General features: G+C 46.3%; 1 long non-coding RNA gene across 1 annotated transcript; it reads right to left on the bottom strand.

Moving 5' to 3' along the window:
• Positions 1–427: 427 nt before the first annotated feature.
• On the bottom strand, positions 428–7776 carry LOC140217111 (uncharacterized). Its single transcript, XR_011893612.1, has 3 exons — positions 7624–7776; positions 6786–6947; positions 428–1712 (listed from the first exon to the last, which is right to left on the bottom strand). It is a non-coding gene; the product is annotated as an uncharacterized lncRNA (long non-coding RNA).
• Between the last annotated feature and the right edge of the window lie 14571 nt (positions 7777–22347).

Below are 22347 nucleotides of genomic sequence, written 5' to 3' on the forward strand. Positions count from 1 at the left end.
GATGGGTATGAACCATTGCATATGGTGATAGTTTTTGTACTGTTGGAGTGGACGACACATTTTTTCCTATGAGCCATAGTTTCTGTACCATTGGACCGGACGATGCGTTTTTAAGGTGTGAGCCATTGCAATGATCCACTTAAGGCTTTCGCCTTAGCAAGAAAAATTAAAAATTAAATTATGGGGTTTTACGTGCCAAAACCACTTTCTGATTATGAGGCACGCCGTAGTGGAGGACTCCGGAAATTTCGACCACCTGGGGTTCTTTAACGTGCGCCTAAATCTAAGTACACGGGTGTTTTCGCATTTCGCCCCCATCTAAATGCGGCCGCCGTGGCCGGGATTCGATCCCGCGACCTCGTGCTCAGCAGCCCAACACCATAGCCACTGAGCAACCACGGCGGGTTGCCTTAGCAAGAACGTCGTCCCAGAAAGGCGTTGACTTCTTTTGAGACGGAGGTGGTTTATATGCACTGACAGCCTTCATTTTGCGGAGGTACGGCCCCTCATTTTGCGGGAGACGCCATCTTTGTCAACCAGATGGCCATGAACCAATGTTTATCGCTCACCAAACTGGTACTTCTTGGAGTTCAGAACCAAGCGGGCGGGCACTTTCGACGGAGTCTAATACGAGGCTTAATCGGTCGTTATGCTTATCGAAAGTGCGTCCGAAAATGGTCACGTCGTGTAGACAACACAAACAGACCTCCGATTTCAGACCGCGAAGAACTGAGTTCAAAAATGTCGAAAGTAGTGGGGGCGTTGCAAAGCCCAAGCAGCATTACACTAAAATCATGCAGTGAATCGGGCGTCACGAAGATGGTCGTTTCCTTATCGGCACGGTACGTGTGAATCTGCATTTACCATGGTCGTAGATCTAGTGATAAAATGTAAGAGGCAGAATGCAGACACTCAGTGACGTCGTCAATGCGAGACAGCATATATACGTCCTTTTTGGTCACGGCGTTTAATCATCTATACAGGGTGTCCCAGCTAACCCAATGCCATACCCAATATGCCATACCCAATATGTCAGCGAAAATACACTTGCATCGATGTATGCAATCGTCGAAATAGGTATTTATGTCTTTATTTTTTTATTTATTTATTTATTTGTTTGTTTGTTTGTTTGTTTGTTTATTTATTTATTTATTTATTTATTTATTTATTTAGACAAGAAAAATAACGCGCTCTGCGGGCTACCATTTATATGCTCAAAATTCACATTTGCGTTATCCGCGCGCTTCCATGTGGCCGTTCATCAGATCTCCACATTGCATTGCTAACCGTACTCGTTTAAAGACTGTTTCTTCCGTACCCATACCAGCAGTGGCTACCGTTATTATAGAATATAGTGCCTTCAAAAAGGCCCGCCCATAGCTCTACCTCCCCTGCCCCCTTCTTTATTATTTTTTTCTTTTCATTTATATACATGTTTCTTTATTGTTGGGTTTTCTTTTTGTCCCTGCCCCGCATTGCTTCGCGACCGTCTCGAGAAGAAAAAAAAATAACTTAAGGCAACCACAGCCAAGGAAGAGAAATACACTTGCCTACGCAGTCAGATTCATTCATCGATCCAACGGCATGCGTTCCGAGCCCATCGTCGCACTTTAGGCACGAAGTCTGGTTCGCGGACGGCTGGTACTTGCCAAGGGGGCAAGGCTTGCACGGTGCCAGACCATTTGCCGAGTACGTCCCGGGGTCGCAAACACCTAAGGAAAACCGTTCAAAACAGTATTATGCGTCTTAAAGGATTAACAGCGCACACAGACGGGGACAGAGTGAGGAATAACAGGACACAGCGCTGATTCTTGTTTCTTGTTTTTATACGAATCTATGGTTTGATATGTGAAAGTGAAAAAAAACTGTTCTTTCCAACCGCCTATGTTAGTAGCCACCTCATACTGGCTGCTCCAGAAGTGCTAATAATGAGGCTTGGATAGTGTGGACAGAGGCTGGTGTCTATTTGAGTCGTAAATGTAGATTAAATGCAGCCTCTGCGTAGCTTACTGTGAGAGGCCATTTCGAAGTCGATTATATAAGGGACAAAGATGGCTCGTTGCGATGATAGGTGGTAAACCGAAGCTTCTCTACAGGAAAAGTATACATAGATATCCCGTTTGCTTTAGTGAAAAAAATATTCGGGATCACCCTGATCAGTGAATTGGCATTCACCCCCTATAATATTTAGAGCAAAATGTACACTCCCCGTCTGTCTTCTCAGTAATGGGACTTTCTGCAATTTACAAGTTCAAAAAACGCAGTAGGAATAAGGAGGTTATTTCTTAAGCGAAACATTCTATCCAGCGAACATCATGAATTCTGCGACAACCAATATTTCGTTAGTCTATAATGCTACATCTACTTACTTTCTTTCTTAATTAATCTGAGGCGCGTGTTGCATTTGAGGAATAGAAGCCGGTCAATGCTCAGGCCAAGCGCGCTTAATTTCAGAGACAAGTCCCGCATTTGTGATGCTCGTCCCCAAATATTTGGCGCAATATGCGCTGGTTTTATGCCATGCTTGGTCTCGCAATGCTAAACTAAAATCTTCTGGAAAAAATTACGTGGCGGTTAGACCAATTTTTAGCACGTTCAGAGTGCATACGCAGAAGCCCTGCCGGTGCCTTAACGACAGCCCTCACCGTTTTCTCGCTTTGCGAAGGGTTTTTTTTATTTTCCGTATCAGTTTATGGCTTCACATAATGGCTACAGTTTTTTGACAAACAGGCAACATTGAGCGGAATGCCGAGGGTAATGTCATTGCGCATTTTTCCAAAAAATTTCAGGCAAACGTATTGGAGAGGAGGGAGGGGGAAGGATTGTAAAAGTATTTTTATTCTTACTTCCCTGTTTTTTTATCTCAAGGACTAAGTGTTTTTTTTTTTCTTGTAGGGCAAGATGAACGACAGGGACAGCAGAAAGGCACATTTGACATGCACATAGCGCTATGGCGCAAAGCTAACGCGATTTTTCCCATAGTCGCCGTTCAACCAGGTAAGGACTATTTCTATCGGCATGTTTTGTGCAGTGTTTGCGTAGTACAACACTGCGTGAAATGTGTCTATTCCCAAGAAGATTAAGAACGAATGTTTGCTAACTTGCGCTTTTCTGATCTTTTCTACATGCGCAATATAGACGTGTCCTGGGCACTGTCCGATGTCAATTCCAATATTGTTATAGTAATTACTTTGTTCGATTAATGACAAGTAAATATTTGAAAAGTCAATACCTGATCTTATCGAGCACTTGCCTATCTACGCCAGGAAGAATAACGAGTTGCCGAAAAAGTATTGTTATTTATATTGCGCCCCTTCTGATGAACGACCGAAAGCCTCGGCTGAAGCAGGCCGGGTTAGCGAGAAACACCCCTTTCCAAGCGTTGAAGTCCCTTAATAACTGAGCTCAAGGCTGGCAGCATGCTTGAGCTTACTGCATGTGCATTTTAATAATGTTCGCAGCGCATGCATACTAAGGAATATGTGCGTTCTGTGAATTCTTTAAAAAAACGCACCATTACCTACTCGTCAAAGCCTCAACCCTTGCACACTGTGTCACCGGTAGCTACCCAGCGACAGCTCAATTCTGCCTTCTACCATCGCGGCGGATCCCGTGCACCAAGGCCGTCTGGGGTTGGACTTGGGGCGCCCAGAAACCGCGACTACAAGTCTCTATAGAACTCTATAATCTCTATAGAAATCTATAAATCTCTATAGAGCCCCACGAGTAGCCGAGCACCAGGCCGAAGGACACCTCTGCCCCATGAAAGAAATCGATGGGCTTCCGGTGACATCGAGATTCGAATCATGTGCGTCCCGCATATGAGGTGAATGTGCTCCTCGATTTAAAAAAAGGTTTTGACACCGTTGATCATAAAGTCTTACTTAATAAGCTAAGCACTTATAGCTTTCGCAACAACGTACTTGAATTGTTTCGTAGTTATTTCCACAATAGAAACCAGATCGTCGATATAAACGAGATAACCTCATCCCCTCAGCATCTGAGAACAGGAGCGCCACAGGGATCTGTGCTTGGTCCCTTGTTTTTGACAATTCATATCAATGACTCAGCCCAGATTTTAACGTCCACTAATATATTAATGTATGCCGATGAAACTGCTTTGATAAACACAGGTATTAACATCAAAGAAATAGAAGAAAAAACGCAAATAGAGCTTGCTAAGATTTCTGAATAGTTTCTTGCGTATAAATTGACAACAAATACAAAACGAACGAAATATACCCTTTTTCATTCACGTTTCAAAACCGTCAGTAGCGATTCTATCTCGTTGTCTATAAACCAATGTCCACTCCAACGCACCGACTCATATACGTATCTCGGCGTTATTCTCGACAAAAATCTAAACTGGCAGTACCACATAGAAGTTCTTTGCTCCAAGCTGGCATCTGGCTGCTATGCACTTCTCAGGGCACGGGAACATATTCAAACATTCTCCGCATCTTGTATTTTTTTCATTTATTCAATCTCATTTATTGTACTGATTGAGTCATGGGCATGGACTTTCACAACGTACCTAGAACCTATTCTACGCCTTCAAAAACAAGCCTTCCGCAGCCTTACTTTCTCTCAGAGAAATGAAACAAGTAAACCAATCTTTGTCAAATTACAGATACTACCCTTCGCTTCATTGCGCGAAATAAATATAGTCAAATGCGTTAATAGCACCAAAACAGACAATCAATAATAATATATGGGGTTTTACGTGCCAAAACCACTTTCTGATTATGAGGCACGCCGTAGTGGAGGACTCCGGAAATTTCGACCACCTGGGGTTCTTTAACGTGCACCTAAATCTAAGTACACGGGTGTTTTCGCATTTCGCCCCCATCGAAATGCGGCCGCCGAGGCCGGGATTCGATCCCGCGACCTCGTGCTCAGCAGCCCAACACCATAGCCACTGAGCAACCACGGCGGGTAAAACAGACAATCACCAATTTCATGTATTAATATTACGTATGCCAGCTCGCCCAACACGAAATCAAACTTTTTGCAACTTCAATATACCACCGACCAGAAATATATATGGCCAGAGATTATTAGAATTTATTCGCATAAAAAACATGGAATAACGCCATTTGAGGCTAATCAAAACAAAAATGTATCACAATGGTTAAAAAAATATCATCTTCAGCAAATGTCTGCGTAACCTGTCTGAATATGTTCATCCCATGACTCGACCAATAGTATGTACTTGTTTACAAATATGTCCTTATGCTAAGTTGCAAACAAGATATTTTTTCGTGCTAACCAAGTGTTCCTTTCAACCTATACTGTTTTTTCTATATGATCTATGTGTTCCTTATATTTATACTGTGCATTAATCTGTCGCAGACAAGCTTACTGCAAGTTATATATTTGTAAACTAGTAGCCTTCGGGCAAGGGGCCATACAGTGTTTGCAGACAATTTGTACTAACTTGGGAGAAAATAAACTTGAAACTTGATGTTCTACCACTAGATGGGAACACAGCCAACCGACGGGCCTCTCTATGGTTATGGCGTTCTGCTGCTAAGCGCGAGGTCTCGGGTTCGACTCCCAAACTCCGCGGCCACATCCAGATTGGAACGTAATGCAAAGACGATCATGCCACACGCTTCGGGGTGCGCGCTATAGAACCACGCGAGGCCATAATTAATACGGAGGCCCCCACCACGGCGTCCTTCGTGATCACGTGCACATCATCCTGACGTTAAGTTTCATGCCCCAGGACTTCCAGGTAGACGATTCTTCAAAGCGTCTTTGTGTCCACCCGGCGATACTTTGCACTCGGGGAGGACGACTTAGGAATTGATAGGCTCAATAGGAAAATGAAGGATGCATTGTCTATATAGCAGCGGTCGATTATCGGCTCGCTCGCTTCCCCTCCTCCTCTCCACAAGCTCATTTTCAATAGCCTTGCGAAATGCGGCGGTACCTTTATTTGAACTCTCCTCGCTCACTTTCTACCCATCGGTTTCTATGCATGTGTTTCGTAAGTAGGCATTAACATCAACTATGCGGACTGTGACCGGCCGTTCTTGCCGTCAGGTTTTTGTGACTCAGGCCGACAACTCAAGGAACACCACATGGCTCTCTTGCTTGAAATTTCCACGCCTGGGTGACCTGAAGAAATAGCGCACCCTGCAAGTACACAAATCGCCCTACAAGCAACTAACACAGGACATGCTGAAGAATCTTACACGCGCGAGACATTGCTGCCAGCTCTCGAGTTACATACGTATGATTGGTCGACGGCGTAAAGTGTGTATATGTATCTCCCACACCCCAAGGGGAATGCCACCACCTTCGGCAGTGCATGCCTGTGTTTGTGTTAGCCCACGAGAACTTGCCCATGTGCCGCTGAGTGACATGCGCGCTGTCAGGCAGCTGCTTAACCTCGCTATATACGCTTGTCCATAAAGGGTTCATATATTTTGCTCACCGCAGCGGAAGTGTACCATCCCAAATGGTCCCTGACCAGAAGAAGAGCACAGATCTAAAAACACGAATGAAGTGCTGTCAGCTGCGGAAGAATAAACAACCTGCACGAGTGCCCTGCCTGTCGGCCCTGTATTTTAAGCCAGTTGTGTCCAGTGCGTGCAAGGCTGATTATGTTAGCGAACTTAACTCCGTAATTAATCACGGATGCACAGTAACATCCTAACTCTGAAAAACAATCGGCATCGAAGCAAAGCACTCCCGATATTTGGTTTTCTTATTTTTTCTGTTCTTTTTCTTCATATATTGGGGGGGGTGGAAGGGGGGGGGGGCAGAGGCACGCTCACCTTGGCATTCGGAAGAAGAGCTAGCACCCCAGTATCCCGTCGACAAGCCCAGGGTGCACTTCTTGCAGGAAAGCTGGCCAACTCGGTCCTGGTAGGAGTGCGGGTCGCACGCTATGCAAGGCTCCTTGCCGGTCCTCGACCACGTGCCAGGTGTGCACAGCGCTGTTTGTGACGCGCAAACGATCGAAATCAATTCGAAGCGCGTAGCTCGAAATCATTCGAACGCTTGATCAATCGCAGCACCCAGCTTCACTGGACAGTCAGTACTACAGTCGAACCTCGACAGAAAAACATCGACGTGATGAATTATCGCATACTACGTGGTAAATAAAAGGAATATCGGCAGCCGTGAGCGTTATTGCTATAACAAAAATGAAAACGCAGGCACAGACATGGCGTTGGTTGTAACGAGATAATTCTTTTTGTGCACAGCTCGAAGCATGTCAGCTATATGCGAAGAGAAAAGCGACTCGCAAAAGTAAAGCGCACTCCATTGCACACGTGAGTGACGTGATATACACAATAAAGTTAATGCATAGGCTCCCTAAGGGGGCCTATACATTAACTCTAATGTACAATGGCTGCTTGCGCCATCTGTTAAGAGCAAGCATGACTCAAATGTAGATGACTGATAAGAAATGTGGCTTTATCTCAAGTTTTCTCATTTTCCACTCGGCGTTTCGGATTGTCAAATCCGATGGAAGCGTAATGGCGGGAGTGTTTGTATAGGCGCGCTTTAAATGTTTGCCTTAACTCTCATTCGAATCGCATGGTATACTGATGGCGAAAGTGCTGCCTTTGGCGGGCAACGTCTCTGTGAGCTCAGCATTCAGGTTACCTAGGCAGTCAGACACTGAGCCCGTGTTTCCCTCCAGCGTAGTCTTGTTGTCCGGGCATGGAGAGCAGGATTCGGCCGCTTCCTTGTCGGAGTACGTTCCTATAGGGCACGCCACACACGTGCTCTCGTAGTAGTAGGTCCCCACAGGGCAATTGACTGCGGCGAGGAAAGGCCGTCAGTTGAAATATTAGAAGTATACCACAACATGCGGGATTTGTTCACACATGTTTAGAGCGCACTTATAATCAAGCTAGAAGGATGTAGCGAAGTCCGACCGCAATACGATATATTGGCGGACCTCCTCTGATCACGTGGCCTCGAGCTCACTTGTTCACGTGGCCTTTCGGTGGCCTCGGGTCTGCGGTGACTTTTTTTTCCTTTTCTTTTCGCCTTCTCAATGATGGCATGCGAGTTGAACTCACGGTTCGTGGAGAGTTAGGAATCGCACACTGAGATCCATTTGAAAGAGCGTCATTAGGACTCCTAGTGCACGTAATGACAGTGACAATTCATTATGCCGTCTCTTTGCTGACGAACACCAAATTATTGCAGACGTCAGGCACCGTAAAACGAAGAAATGTTCCCCTCACGTCACTTTCTCCCAGGAATTACCCTGTGTGAATAAGAATCAAGAGAGCTCACATCTCTAAGCTCCAGTTTCGGTTATTTGTTTTCTGAAAGATTTAATGCCACCAACGTAGTAGCGTAGCGCAGAATTATCGAACAAACCTCGCTTTCTTTTTTAAAGTACTTTGTTTTCTATTCTCTCTCTCTCTCTCTCTCTCTCTCTCTCTCTCTCTCTCTTTATTTTTGACAGGCTGTTTGCGGTATCAATTTCTGCGATGTCAGAAGCTATAGGTGCTCTGAAGTCTGTTGTACAAATGTACAATACATGGTTTTCTTCACAGTTTTTGCGAGTTAGCGCTACGCTTGCCACCATTCATTTGCAGTGAGATGTGGCTGAAATGCTGCTCCCTACGAAGGCCAACGACCATATATTCATTGTGAAGAAAATAGCAGGCCCTATATACAGTGGCGTAGCAAAAGGGGGGGGGGGCCGTGGGCCCTGGGTGCAAGGGGCCATTGGGGGGGGGGGGGGGTGTCATTTACGCCTGAATGCACCCCTCTTTCCGCCGGCTTGACTGGGCGCAAATTGCAAAGAATGCTCCGGTATCCAGTAGCCCGAGCTCAGGCACCCGACGCGTTGCGCCGCAGAATTGTCGACTGCAGCTCTATCAACACCCCACGAAATAATTGCACGAATGTGCGGGCTAAAAAATTTAATTCGCGAAATGGTCGCTAAACTACTCGCCTTAGCGGAACGTTTCATGTGGGGTGCGCTCGTGCTGTGCGTTCATGCTGGGGGCAGGAGTCGTGAAACATACAGTGAGGCGTTGTAAGGCGTTGGGGCTCTTGGGTCCCTCTTCCGTTCAGAACGCGCAGCGAAGGCGAACAAAGACAGCAGCAAGAGGACGTTCAACCAGTGCGCCCGGCGCTCGCGTATACGGCGAAGCATTCGTTGAGAACGACGTTACATAAGTGGGGCCGTCAAAAGTCGCGAATGGGGTTCTCTGGATCGTCTTCAGACTCGATTCGGCCGAAGAGTTTGGCGGCGTATGACTCGACAGGCTGTAGTCGCGGGCCCGCCGCGATGTCCGGCTCGCTTTTGCTTCCCCTCTCCCGCTCGCTCCGAGAAGCCGCTGCGAAACCTGCCGTTATGTTTCACGCTTTCCTTCTTACCCTTGAAAGTTTCAGAAAACTGTTGTTGTTGTGTGACTTCATTTCACAAGTACAGTGTCTGTATCAGCTGCACAGAATTTTATAAAAAAAAAGAAAGGTGAATTTTTTAAGGATATTTCCCGATCGAGATTCTATGAAGTTATGTCTTTTTGTGATTACTAGGAACTCGGTAGCGCGAAAAGTATGGCAGATAAGTAATAACCATATCCTTAATAATGCCGTACTTAATACTTATAGAGGAAGCACTTCAATTCGAGAATTGAGGACTCAAAGTCATATTAACTCCTCAAAAACTTCTTAAACAAAATCGTTTTGAGTGCTACAACCTACAGTACTTTGGCACTGCGGGCGGTGCCCAGTGTGAAACCTGGAAATTGTCGATATCCTCATCTTCCTCGACTACATCAGGGGGGGGGGGGGGGGATGACAGAAGACCTATGGGCCCCGGGTGCCAGACGACCTAGCTACGCCACTGCCTATATACATCAAAATCCGTCGTATTTACGGACAAATTGTACGTGAAATCATAATGCGTTCAGCAATCAGAAAAATCAATGGCAGCGAAATGTGTCTTGCAGTCTCGCAATACTTTGCCTCGGTTATCTATTCTTGTTACGTACTCGGTTATTAACGTGCAGTCTAAGAAGCGCGAGTTCAAGTCAGGCAAACGATGCTTACGAAACAAAATCGAGCAAATTCTAGCATCGCGTGAAATTGTGAACATTGCAGAAGCTATACAACAATTCATGCGAAGTCCGTAAGCTGCTCGTACGCTCACCGCAGTGCAGTCCATTGGACACCTGCCCTCTCTGGCAAGCAGACTTTACCGAATGCGTGGTCTCTACCAGCGTAGCTCCAGCAAACGTTCCGCCAACTGTAGTTTGGACCACTTCGCTCAACGCCGCTTCCGCCGCTCGCCCCAATGCGGTCGTCTCCGTGTCGCTTTGGTGAACCACGCTAGCGTTCTTGCAATCCTGATATGAAATGTTTAAAATGAGATCAAAATCATGCAGTTCACAAGACACTGAAAACCAATTTATTATGCGGAGACTTCAGTGTTGAGCTATCAGTAATGGGAGTTTTAACTTTATGTAAAGGCATGGTAGCCACGTAAGGGTTGCCTTTAGAGCTAGTTTATACAGTAAACTCTCAGTTGTACGAACGCCGGTTTATCGAATATTTCAGAATAACGAACTTTTTAAAAATCCCCGGCAGTTTTCTTATAGATTCTATGCAGAAATCTTTCACTTAAACGAATTTCGGAACAGCCAATATTTCAGTTTAACGAACTCGCTCAGAGGACCAAGGCTTGCACTGCACTGCACTGCAGGCGCAACCGATACCCGCCCTCACCAAACCGCCGCTCCAGAGTCAATGTAACGTCGCTGGCGCTACAGCGCCCCTGGGGCAAAGCGGCGGCCCGGAAAACGAATGGCAACGAGGCATGGCCTCCGAGATTGCCCGCACACAACGAGCGAGCGTGTAACACTGGAGGCCATGAACAAAGTAACATCGCTGGCGCTTACAGCGCCGCCAGAGCAAAGCGGTGATCTGTCACACCACAAACCACGTGGTGTTTTGTTTTTTTTCCCGACCGGCGAGTCCGTGGCATGGTCGCCGTCTCTTTCTTTCCAGTCTCGTCGGTTCCGCGTGTGCACACAAACGACCGACGTGGTGTGTTTTTCATTGATATGTACAAATTCCATTTCACAAATTTCTAATACTATGAATGCCATGTCTTTTGCTCCATGAATTGCACTTCAAACTTTTGACTCTGTATGCCATGCCTTTTGCTCCATGAATTGCACTTCAAACTTTTGACTCTGTATGCCATGCCTTATGTTGGTCTAGTGAATATTCAGTTTAGTGAGCTTTCAGTTGAGTGAACTGTTTCCTTCGGTCCCTTGAAGTTCACTCAAGTGAGAGTTCACGGTATGCACTTTTCCGGACACAACTTTCCCTAGCGAGTGAACACAGTGCACATTTAGATTTTTTTTTTCTAGGTATCCCTTCGCGATTATGGTATACGTTTACGTGACTCAAACGCCTGGTAGTATCAAGCAAAACAGAATTCTTTTCGGATGTACTGGTCTTCTATAGATAGCAATATAAAAAGTATCACAATAGGGAAGTTTTAAGGGTAGCAAAAACTTTTCCTTAATTATTTGTTCATCTGTTGCCGAAAATTATGCCCGCCAAACTCCATAAGCTACTAGCGCAAGCTCTGCATTTGCGCTGAAAGCATATAGTTTCTTTTCTTTCTTTATTATTATTATTAAGAATACTTGCAGTTTAACTTTGAAGGTCATATATAAGAAATGCGTTATGCGATAGATGACTGCACGAAATGGATACCTCGCAACCCTCAATCAGGTGAGTGGCGTTGAAGTCGGTGTCTAGTGGAAAATCGAAAGAGATGATGAGGTCGAACTCGTCTTCTCCGCCTCCGACCTGAGCCTGCCGCTTCTTAAGCCGTCTCTCCGGTCGCTGTCCATTTGTAGCCGGAGCGGTGCTGCCCGAGAAATCCCGCGGTCTGCATTTGATGGAAACATTTTCCACCGTGCAGCCACGGCTGGGATCGCAGGACCCATGTACAAGTTTTGCTCGTTCTTGAAGCATCGCATGGAACTTCTCCTGCAACATTCTCATCTTTTTGTCGCTCATCTGGCAGGAATTTGTCTTGAACTTGAACTCGACGGTGACGTTTGCTTGCTCGCTTCTATTTGATGCTGTAACAAAAAATTGCAAAAAGAGAAACCAGGAAAAAGGTGTTATAGTAATGGCACCTCGGCGACAGCGTAACAGTTGTTCCAGTTGGGACACACTGGAGCCGCTCTGTGAAGCGCGTGCACACACCACCCATATACTGACTCTTAGGTAATAGTCAAACAGGCGCTTCTAAACACCCGACGTCTGCAGTAAGAGAATTGAAAGCGCACAAGGCAGCTTCTTACAACACAATCGTGAATGAAAGTTTTGCATAACTCTAAGGGTTCGCAAGAAACAAACAAATTACCGACGATTACGTTACTTCCTAATGCGAAATTTGAGCGCAGCAAATAAGCTGTTTCACCTTTTCGATAGATTGAGGCAAAGAAATCGAGCAACACATGTATGCGCTATCACAGAATTTTTTTTTATTTTTCACACGTATTCCTTTAACAAAGACTCCACTAACAGTTCTTGACAGTCATGAAGGAAGCTTTGTGGTCGGAGAAATAGACTGATATATGTTCGACTTGGTACACCAATGCTTGATTCTCAAAGACGAGATCTATACAAGTGCCTCGCGAGGTTGTCACAGCCGTGGGACGCGTTACGAGCGAGAGGAACGGGATGTTCTCCCGCATAAGTGTTAGGAAATTGCTGTTTGTCTTTATGTCAAGCCGCCACCGATCTGGCTCTCTGATTGCCACCGCACAGGGCGAACGGCAGCGGCAATTTCGGCTCGGGCGGTGCACATATACAGATCCGCCGCCACCGATCTGGCTCTCTGATTGCCACCGCACAGGGGTTGCATTGGAGGAGGAGCGAAGAAAGGAATTAAGTTCGAGCCGGCGCTTTGACAACCGGAGACTCGCAGGAAGAGGGGGGAGGGGGGCGGCGTGTACACCCAGCGGCAAACGATGGGGGCAGAAGCGCGCGTAGCAAGCGGACAACACGATAAAGGGAGGAGGGAAGAGATAGCAGCGACTGACTGATGCCGCTGACGCCGATAGTGAGTCAACCCCAGCTGCGGAGTTGGTTTCAGGGACAACGCCGCCGATGCCGACACAAACAATATGATACCCTCGCTTCCGCAGCGCTAAGAAGCAGGTCTAGCCGTGGGAAGGTGGTCACGTATTCGTCGACGTGCCGGGGCCTACGTGAAATAACCGGCGCGTCGGCAACTGAAGAGCACCCTATCCGCCACACAAGAACAGGGGGGGGGGGACCCTTTCCTCCTCTTTCTGCATGGCGGCGACGGTGTTCTATGCAGTCACGTTATCTTGACTCTCTAGCGGCGTCAGCGGCATCCAGCGGTATCAGTCGGTCGCTGCTAGCGCTGGGGGGATGAAAGGGGGGCGGAGCTGGTTACGAGGCCGACGACAACGCCGACGACGACGCGAAACCCAGGAACGGACGCCAAAGAGCTGCGCTCTAAAACAGAAGTACAAAATGGCGACAGCCCTTTCTACGACGTGTCCATTTTCGCTCGTATTCTTGGAATCAGTGCGAGCCTATCCTATCCTACAGCTGACGTCACTTCACATAGAAGTGAAAGACGTGAAACATAGAAGTGAAACATAGAAGTGAAAGACTGACCGATCAGTTATCATTAGTATAATTGTTTACTGGGACAAATGATCGTGTTGATAACATGTCAAATTCGGATCTCCGTGATTACCTTCAAGATAGTTTGCATCAAAACGTATTTACTTTCTGGTACAAACTTGTAGCAAAAATTAGCAGACAAAAATAAATGTGAAAAATTATTGAAAACTCTTAGTGTATCATACATCACTCGCACCCAAGTTATAGCGGATCTAGCAGATATTGTTTCTGGTTTCGATACAATGCTAAAATATGCACTACATGATTGTTTTCAGCAAATTTTATATATATGTGTAAGACAGAAATGTGCATCTGTGGCGTCACAGTATATAGGCTATAGCGTGCAGGCTTCTGCAAGAGGAGTGGTCCAATTGTCAGAAATTGTCCATCCGACGCCGTGAAGGACCAGAACGAAATAGAAGGCTGTTACCGAAAGGTGGTCGTACATACTGGAATACCGGTAACGCGACAGCTCTCGTGGATGTAGTCATCTTGCCTTTATTTACGTAGACAAGTGAGAGGGCATGTTTCTCTAGAACCGGCAATTCCTAAATCCTAAATAAGCAATAAGGACATCAATAAGTAATTCAAAAAGCAATCCAGAAGCAAAAATGGCCAGGCTTAGCTTGGTTAAGCCAAGAATGCGTTGCATATTGCGCGCGTTGCGTTGCGTTGCGAGTTGGGGCCCAGCTTTTCCTCCGGCTGTCGTGACGTCACGTCACGTGGTTGCGCTAAAGGTCAATGGTGGCGGCCCGGCCGCGCCCTAGGGCTGAACTGAGTGATTGCAATATGCAACGCATAAAACTCTAGTGTAGGGGTATGAGCCACTATGATGGCTCATACCCCCAATGGTGGCTGCGCGGCCGCGCCCAAGGGCTGAACTGAGTGATTGCAATATGCAACGCATAATAACACGCAATCAGCACATGAACGTACGACCATGCTCAATATGCTCTCTAAAAACAGTTGCCCCTTTAATATACGCCCCTTTGCAGGGTGTATTTGTCCCACAACAATAATCGTCGTCTGCTTTGCTTGTGTTTCTTTTCATGAAAACGCTGCACTCGCTACTTTCCTGTCGAGAACACTGTCACACTGTTAACACGCATGCCGATCGTGACTTGGAAGTGCCGGGCTCGCAGCGTTAAACAAAGGAAATGCGGGCAAGACAGATGACGATTGATCTTGTGGGACAAGATACGCCCAAATGAGTGCCAACTTTTATAAGAGTGTGAGCTACAACACGTGAGATATGCTTTCCTCCTCGCGTATTTCCTTCCTCGCTGCGCTCCGCGTTCACTCTTTCCTCCTTGCTCGTTCGCTCGGTTGTGCCTACGCTCGCCGCAGGATCGGGCGCCTAAGAGCTGCGCTCTGAAAAAGGGGAGAGCGTCTAGCCATTCCAGAAATGCTCATGTACCCCAGTGCTCTTTGCTATTTCCTTCGCGGAGCGATAATGCAATGGCCCGCAGAGCAGACCGTAAGTCCTTAGCGCTTAGCGCTGCATGCTTTGTGATGGAGCACGCTGCCCTAGCTACGTGACTATTTTGTTTTATTCCGTAACAACTTTATGAACACTCCAGGCTCATTTCTGCCGTCGCCGTGATGTTCCGTATAAAGTCCGAAGGCGATAATACCGTCACTACGTGCTGTAGGCTGTACACTCTTAAACAAAATGTACACCCTTTGGGGTGTTTATTTGCCACACAACAGTAATCGTCATCTGTCTTGCTTGTGTTTCCTTTCTTGAAAACGCTGCGCTCGCTACTTTCCTGTCGAGAATGCTCTGTCATGCTGATAACGCGCATGCTGTTTGTTACTTGGAAGTACCGGGCTCGCAGCATTAAAGAACGGAAATGCGGACAAGACAAATGACGATTATTGTTGTGTGGCAAGATACGACCCATAGGGAGTAATTTTGCTCACGAGTGTATGTGCGAGTGAAAACGTGCGAGGGTAAGCCGACGTTGGTGGCTCAATCTCGCGCGCACAAGGGAGGAAAGCGGTAAGGAAATGCGCCGTCTTCCGTCACGTGCAATGCAGCGGAGGGAGGGGGGCGCTCTTCTCCGGCGACAACTGCGTATGGAGCGGTCGCGCGGGCCCTATCTTGAAAGCGATCTGCGATGGGGACATAGTCTAGGCGTTGTTGTGCCATTACCACCAGCCCGGATTCCGAATCTACAAGATGCAGAATTTATCCTGCGAGCGCCCTTTGGACAAACCCGGGGCTGCGCCGAAAGGCACAGCGCCCTAATTCTCCCTTGACAAGTCAAGATGCTGAGCCGTCAGGCAGCGGTGTCCTGCGGAGAAGCATCGGCGAGCAACATGTTCAAACGTGCTACCAAGTGCCAGACAGCCCGGCGCCGCACCTCCCCTTGCCTGGAGGTCACCGCGCCCGCCAACTTTGAACCGGGGGGGCCAGCGCGGTCGCTGGTTGGACCTCTCGGACGACCGTCGAGTGCTGGCTTTGTATTGGGCCGTTTGAGTGACAATGGTTTCTCGGGGCTTATAAGCTGCGACGCGCCGCATGGAAAACCGGATCCGCCGACCCACCGGGAGCCAGTGCCACTCTCGACTGGAGTGAGATGTGTCACGCGTTTTCGCCGGACGTCGCCGTGCGGGAACAGTCGCGTTTGCTGTGAGCTCTCGGCCCCAGTGCCGATCCGATCATGTCCTGTATAATGACCTGTATATAGTGTATAAAGTCCCTTTTGTTATTCTCACCGACGCCTGACTCGGAGTCTTCGCTACCAACGCTCTGTCACGAAACGGGTGACGAGCGCTACGGGACCACCTCAAAGTCGTAATAGTGGTGCAGCGGTGCAAAGTCGTAACAGCGTCTAGGTGCGTCGACGGCTCATAGCCTCGTGTGCGCTGTGTTCTCACCGCTTAGTTCGCGTTGTAGCGATAGGCAGCACGAAATTCACTTCGCTCGCTGCTGCTGCCGCGCTTCCTCACTCCTGCGTTTTGGCAGCGAGTGTTCGGAGTCATCGAGTCTGATGTGTTTATGTTTGCCTGTGCGCGTGTGACGCCAAGCTTGTTAATTTATTTAGTAAGAGATTGCTTACAAATTTATGCGGCCGATAAATCTTCTATCCTTGCTTTGTATAGCAGTCTACTAATTTGCTATTACATTAGATTTTTAGACGTTTCTTTTAACTGCGCGAGAAAACCAGGACACACGAACCACGCCACAAGCGCAGTGGTGTGGTATGCACTCGTGGTGTGGTATGTGTTTCTTTCGTGTGCCCTCGTTTTTACGAGCAGTTAAAAGATACGTCTAAACATATTAACCAACTAGGCCGCCAGAACACTCTACTAAAATCCCAATAGACCCTTCGTCTTTCGGGCGAAACTGCGACTTTCTTTCTTGTTTTTCTCTTGTGTTTCTTCTCTTTTTTTCTTCTTTCCGTTTTTTCTTTTCTTTTTATTCGCGCTGAAAAGATGACTGCTCGGTGGGCAATGTATTATCGCTCTGCGAAGAAAGCATACGACGGAAACGAGGGGGTATGCGCATTCCTGGAATGGCGACACCCTCTCCACTTTTCTTTCTCGAGAGCGTCGCTGCAGCCACGGCTCACGCGTTACAGATCATATTGATTCCGACAGCACATCGTAATTAAACAAGCACGCAAATCTTCCTTTGTGTCTGTGCGATGTGATGTCTCCTGCTGTGCTTCACTCTTGGCTCGCTTGTGTATTAAGTGAAGAAGTCTAAGGGTCGGCTATATCAAACATCGAGTAAGCACTATAGTGACTAATAGATGTCAACAAATAACTTAACAAAGGGTGCAAGTGAAACTATTCGAGGAATAAAACATTGCACAAATCTAGAGCAGCCTTTCGCTTCTTATTTGCTTCCTCTTCAGGCTAGTGAGTGGTGTGTAAATTTCAAGTGTAAAATTTTTTCCGAGAATTCTCCTCATACGGCTCTAATCGTTTCTTGTCAGTCGTTGCGTAGGTGGCCCCGCTGCGGCAGCGCGGACGCGGCCTCGAGCAAGTCAATGACGGAGAGCAAAAAGATCGCAAATAAAAAGGATAGTTACAGAATAGGACCATTACTTCTCTTTCTCTTACGTGTGGCGTTAACATTGTTCCATCAAATAAGAATAATATTTATTATAGCTGCAACGGTTATCTTTTATATTAAGCGAAAGAAAGGGAAAGGTAGGGCCGGTTATTCTAACTCAGGGAAGGCAAAAATGAGAGAAAACAATATCAAACATTTCTGCAGAAATAATTCACAATGATAATGTGAACGAACAGCCGAGCACTTCAATAAGGCTATTCGCTTTATTAAAGAAACGAAACACTTGACAGCGTATATTCGTTACGGTGAGGATATTTAGGTAGCGCTCATTGCTTCATTGCATAATTTCATGCATAGCAGAGCCGTTAACCAGCAAATATGTAACGGTAGTATGGGTAGACAGCATGGGCGTCTCAAACAGGTCTAATTATGGGCATTTGGAAACACGAGCGCACACGCCTTGCAAGTCGACGCCTTTGTATTGCCTGTGAAAGAGCTAAGGAAAGCCTTTCGCTATAATATAGCAACAAACGCTACGCATTAACAAAAGTCACAAGTACAGAAGTATAGCGGCACCACGTGCACGAGCACGAGAATTATGCTCTAATAGTTTGGTGCAGCCACTCCATCCCATCAGGAGATTTGCACATACTTATTAAGTGGAGAGCATAACACGAAACCGGCACTAAAATATCCAAACTTGTAACCAAGCCTAATAAGCGGGTTGCATAACAAGGGGCCTGACACTGAGCGGTAGTCCAATGAGATTGCTGCCCAGTAATAAGTCGCGAGGGACTCTAACAGCACACATCTGCTTATCAAGGCATGACCGCAATCCACTTCGCTCGCCGCTAGAGGGTGTGCGTCAAGAAGGGTCAAGCTCTTATGCAGGCGAACTTGCGGTTGCTCATATCGTGGGCATTCTATAAGAACACGTTCCACATAAGTGCCGGGTTCGTCGTAGAAACTAATCTGGAGATGTTTCTTTAGCTCTATCAGCGCCCGGCACACGTCAACGCCGGGACCGGTCAACGCGCTAATCGACTAACAATGGATATTTTGTTGCACATCGCCCGAAAGCCGCAACGAGACCCACCTGCACAGTCTGGCCACGGAATCGGAAATCGATCTCTAGAACGAGTGTCCCATTTTCCCCCTTCGTTCGTTTGCTTGCAGAAGTACATAGGAGCAGGCTTGGTGTGGAAGTCGTAGCCGTTCTGGCAGTATACACTACAACGCTGATCATCCGCATCGCACACCAGGTAACCATTCCAAGGAGGACGGATGTAGGGACACTTGTGGGCTGCAGGAAAGTGAAGTGCACCTCGTTTGTTATAACCCGCCTCAAATAGTAACAATTTACCGCGCAAAAGAAATAACGCGCAGTTTCAGTCGAAAGGTGACGCATTGATAGCGATAGCAACTTATTACACAACTGCACGAAGTAAGGTTCCTAGTTTTACTGGCCATATAATTGCAGTTAACGCTCGCCTACTACTTAAACTAGCCGGCAGGGTGCCCCACGCGCAACGGCAAACATGAACAGGTAGCACTCGACGACCGCCAACACGCTGTCACAAGGCTGGCTTGATTAAAACTGCAAACTGAGAGGAGCGGACGCTTCTGCTGCCTCTCCCTTCAACGCGTTTCCGAAACTTGACATATCGCGAATTCTAGCACTAGGCGCGGGAGAATACAGCGCACATGCTGCCGCCATCTCAGTGAGCCATCTCGGCTCACTCTAACATTTGCCCCCGCCGAAGATTACCTCCCAGATATATGGTGAGGGCGGCGCATAGCCAGAGTAGAGAAAGATACGCCCGTTGACTCACCGCCCCCTCCCCGCCCCCCTTCCGTCGCCTTGCTCGTGTTTTATCACGCTACCTGCAACATTGAGCATGCATCAAACCACCATCCTTCGCGGCTCACCCTCGCAACCCTCCCCTAGCATCTGCAGCATACATACGTCAAGCGAGGCGCGATGGGATATGATCGCAGTTGGACTCGATATGAAGCATCAAGGCGATGCCACCGCCGAAAAAGACGATGACGATAGCGAACATTCACCTCTGGAGTGTTGATATCGCAACAAAAATAAATCGCAACAAAAATACACTTGAAACACGCTTGAAAGTAGTTTTCAATATTCGGCTGTTATCCATCAAGGCACGACGTTTAAGGGGTCTCTCAGAATATTTCAGCAGCGCAGTTCCTTTTTTTCATGGCATCAATAAATAAGGAGATGTTGGATCCAAGATCTTATTTGACATGATAAAGGTGGAAGTATATCAATTTCACGTAACATCAAAAAAGCAAAAAAGAACGCAATATAATATGACATTGTTATTAGCCCTAAAACAAAATTCAACATATGGAACAATATCTAAAAAAGTTGCAAGCATTACAGGTACAGTGCAGACACACAAGAACATCATAACATAAGAAAGCGCACACAATGCCTTGCATATGTACATTGCATATACAATGTCATTTTCATCACGGTTTAGCATCTGGACATAAAGCTTCCTTGCAAGTTCCTTCAGGTGGCCTCTCGTCAAGCAGACAGGTGGGGTCTCCCACACAGCCGTAACTGTGGTGTGGAAAGGTTTGGAGAGGGAGCACTTGCGTAGTGGCTCTGGTCTACACATCCATGAGCTCATATTAGTTATAAGTGACCCCAAAAGACATCTACGAATTCTCGATTGGGAGATGAAATTGGTCATCGTAATTCGTGCAGAGGCGTTAAACGCCAAGCGTTACGTTTCGTGTTTTTCGGTAGTGGCACCATCAGACCAACACGAAGAGAAGTAATAAGGGGAGGCAGGGACGTTAACAAGGTACAGCCCGGTTGGCTACCTTGCGCTGAAGAAGGGGTAAAAGGGACTAAGGCGCAAATTTTCTGGGCCCCAGATGTCCTCAAGCTAAATTTTGCAGTTCTTGTCTCCATTTTATTCCCTAACTGACTGGGACAAATGAAAACATACATACATACATACATACATACATACATACATACATACATACATACATACATACATACATACATACATACATACATACATGCATACATACGTACATACATACATACATACATACATACATACATACATACATACATACATACATACATACATACATACATACATACATTTATTTACACATACTGCAGCCCCTGGTGGGGCTAAGCAGGAGTGGATAATACACTATAATACAAGAAAGAAATACAATAAGCAACAGAGAAAGAAAGTTTAAGCGCAATGTTGAGGGAGCACAGACAAGAATTCATTTAATGGGAGAGAACAGTTGGTTCCTGGTAGCGAATTCCATGTTTCAATTGTTTCAGCAAAAAAGCTATACTTAAAAGTATTAGTGCGTGCAAAAAATGGTGTAATGTTAAGCGCGTGATGTCTCCTACTAGAAGATATTTTTGCAAAGGTGATATATTCATTACTGGAGAGGCGACAAGATGAATGAATAATGCCGTGGAACATTTTTATAGAATTAACGTGTCGCTGTTCGGCGAGAGATGTTAGGTTGAGTGAGGACATGACTGATGATGGTGAGAACTGGTGGTCATAACATCGGTAGACAAATCTAATGGCTTTCCTTTGGATGGCATCAACTCTATTTCGTACTGTTTGTAGGGATTCCAAACGATACTACCATACTCAAGTATACGGCGAACAATAGTTTTATATAACAGTAATTTAGTGTAGCGCGGAGAATTAGACAGAGTACGACGTAAATAACCGAGTTTTTGTAGAGCTTTAGTCGTAATGGAAAAATGTGCTTTGACCAGGACAGGTTAGTGGTGAACGTGAGACCAACATATTTACATTCAGAAACGCGTTGAATTAAATTATCATTAAGTTCGTACCTGAAAAAGAACGGGCTAGCTTTATTAGAGAAGGACATAACGACAGTCTTACGGAAGTTAATATTCATTTGACATACATACATACATACATACATACATACATACATACATACATACATACATACATACATACATACATACATACATACATACATACATGCATGCATGCATGCATGCATGCATACATACATACATACATACATACATACATACATACATACATACATACATACATACATACATACATACATACATACATACATACATACATACATACATAGTAGGAAAGAAAAAAATTCACAATATGCACAAGCACATGCACGAACATTCCTCGTTAAGCCAGTCACTATAGTGGCCATATACGCTGGTGGATCGCTAGAAACGTAGGGGTGCTTTCGTGGCTTTGTACAGTCAATGCAAATCGAAGTGCGAACAGGAACAAAAACTGCGACGTTTAATCGCTCTGTAGCCGGTTTCTAAGCATGAAGTAGCCCCAAGTGTGCGTTTTAGAGCCCTGAACTAAAGCTCTAAAGAGTGGGTGAACGAGGAAACGGAACAAAGGATTGCAGTATTTTAGGGAATTGTTCGCATTTGACGCACGATGCCCAATGCCCCAGAATCTTCCGTCCTGTAAAAGTCCTGTCATCTAATTTCTCTAAAGTGGCCTGAAGGGCAGGCCTCAGATTTATGTATGTTGGGCAGTCACGCGACGCGTGCCTTAGAGTTTCTCATCGCGTCTTTCCTTCTCCCTTCCTCCTCCCTCTAG

The sequence above is a fragment of the Dermacentor andersoni genome, chromosome 4 (assembly GCF_023375885.2).
Source record: "Dermacentor andersoni chromosome 4, qqDerAnde1_hic_scaffold, whole genome shotgun sequence".
Classification (NCBI taxonomy): domain Eukaryota; kingdom Metazoa; phylum Arthropoda; class Arachnida; order Ixodida; family Ixodidae; genus Dermacentor; species Dermacentor andersoni.